This window comes from Nematolebias whitei, chromosome 9 (assembly GCF_014905685.2).
Source record: "Nematolebias whitei isolate Nwh7 chromosome 9, NemWhi1, whole genome shotgun sequence".
Classification (NCBI taxonomy): domain Eukaryota; kingdom Metazoa; phylum Chordata; class Actinopteri; order Cyprinodontiformes; family Rivulidae; genus Nematolebias; species Nematolebias whitei.
Genome location: NC_056506.1, coordinates 45,691,018 through 45,693,177, shown reverse-complemented (window position 1 = coordinate 45,693,177; position 2,160 = coordinate 45,691,018). Strand labels below are relative to the sequence as shown.

The following is a 2,160-nucleotide window of genomic DNA, read 5'->3' as shown; positions in this document are numbered from 1 at the left end:
TGCTGCTGATCTGCTTCATGTTGCTGCTGATCTGTTTCATGTTGCTGTGTTCATTCGTGCTCATCTGCTCACACAGACTCATGTTCGTGCTGCTGTTCGACATAATGTTTTTATGTTATTAGTGCTTAGTGTATATTTAGTTGATGTTTTTCTTAGTTCATATCTTAGAACTTATTACTGTTTTTCTTTTACATTTTATTGTTGGATGTAACTGGGACCCTTTTTTTTTTAAATTTAACGTGAACACGCATAATCTCGTTCCACCACATGTACCACATATGGGAATGACAAATAAATCTCTCTGACTGTAACAAGTTCATTGATCAGTATTATTCATGCATCAGATCCATCAAAGCGCCACGACGAGAGAAATGTCTCGGACATCATCTCCGTAGTTTCTTTCAGGTCGCTGAGTCAAGCTGCTCATACTTTTGACCACTAGATGGCACCACAGAGGACGGTGTTTAAATAAAGTTTCTAGTACAGCACTGTAATGAAGTTTTTATTTTCCGAAGCAAGTTTCAAAGGTTTAAAAAAAAAAGCTTAATTTGGCCTTCACTAAAAAGCGGCTAGCGCTTAGCATGAATGCTAACACTGACGTCCATATAAAGCTAAAGTGATTTGCGTCTTTAAAAATCTCTGCGCTGTTTAAACTTGCACACGCCTAACAAACGACAATAAACATTATGTGGTGACTATGTTAAGGCAGTACTCACAGGCATACGTTTTCTTGGGTTTAAGAAGGGAACTAAAACAGATGAAATTGTGAAACACATTCAGTTAACGGTTTACAAAAAACAGCTACGGCAACTCCACAAGGACAGAAAGGACGAAAAGCAAACTGCCTGTTCTCGACCGCCTTAATAAATCTGGCTGTTAATTTAATGTTTTACTTTAACAAGGCAGTTTTGGGTAAATAAAACAAAACTTTAAATGGTTTTTTTATTAGAATTTTAAAGTGTCCGGTTTTGACTACTTCTAATAGCTTTTTTAAATAAAGTATATTTATACACTGAAATTGTGATTGAGTCAAGACAAGTAAAAAACAAATGTTAATTTACGAGTCTATTATGCCATGTTTTAATGATTTATTTTTTGTAATTTCTGGAGTTATTTCAAGCAAATCTGCAACGTCTTTGCCATTTTAATTGATGAATATCGTTGTCTGTACTTTAAATGTCTGTCTAAAACAGACCTCTCTTGAAAATGAGTCCTTGTGACTCAGTGAGACCTGTACAAATAAAAGTTGAATGAATTAACTTACCTCGCTGCCAAAAATTATTTCTGAAAAGTAAAACGGTAGTAACTGAGGGGGAGGTAATCAAGTTAAAATATCATCATTTGTGTTCAGCTTCTGTAGCTGTTTAAACTACACGCTGTAAGGAAAGAAGTTCTTCCTTGTCCTAAACGTCTCTGAATGACGCAGTCACTTAATTTGCATAGCTGGCCTGAGATAAGTTAACACCGTGCACTGATTAGACCAGGGGTGTCCACTGCTGGTCCTTCAGAGCCACAAGTCTGCATATTTTAGTTTCACTGTTGAGTTGATTGAATGGGTGCGTAAAAGGCTTCTGAAGAACACAGAGGTGATTCAATCATTGAATTAGGTGTGTTTGAGCTGTTAAACAAGTAAAACATGTAAGATAGTGGCCCCCGAGGGCTGCGATTAATACCTCCCATCCATAACAGTCATTCTTTTGTTCTATGTTTGAGTGTAATGAACTTTGGCCCAAAGCAACAACTAAACACGCATTTTGCAAGTGCAAGCAAAAGATAAGAAACACCAGGTTTAATCTTTAAAGGTGCACAATAACCAGCGTGTACAGCGTGTGGATATGTGTTGGTTATTTAGTAACACCAAAGGTCAAAACACTTCTAGGACAAGACTTTTGTTCATTTTTCTACGGCGTACAGATGTGCACCAAGTCAGACTGAGGTGGCTGCCGAACACCAGCTTGTTCAGGCGAAGGTGTCCAGGTTGAGGTCCAGTCAGGTGGTCACCATGAGAGCCAGATCCACTGATGAGAGGTGCTCAGATCCTCAGCCATGTATGAGGCTGATGGTGACGGGGAGGTTGACCTGAGCAGAGACCCCTGACTCAGTGAGAGCTATGTTGGAGTTTAGTCCACAAGTTTTCTGTAGTGAATGACACTTTGCATG

General features: G+C 38.7%; 1 protein-coding gene across 1 annotated transcript in view; it reads right to left on the bottom strand.

Annotated features, from left to right (window-relative positions):
* The window catches only part of LOC119414805 (acyl-coenzyme A thioesterase 5), an 8,823-nt gene extending 7,474 nt beyond the window's left edge, over positions 1-1,349 (bottom strand). Inside the window, exon 1 of the mRNA XM_037681917.1 lies at positions 1,265-1,349. The gene's annotated coding sequence lies outside the window, so the exon portion shown is untranslated. The remainder of the gene's footprint in view (positions 1-1,264) is intronic.
* Positions 1,350-2,160: the final 811 nt, after the last annotated feature.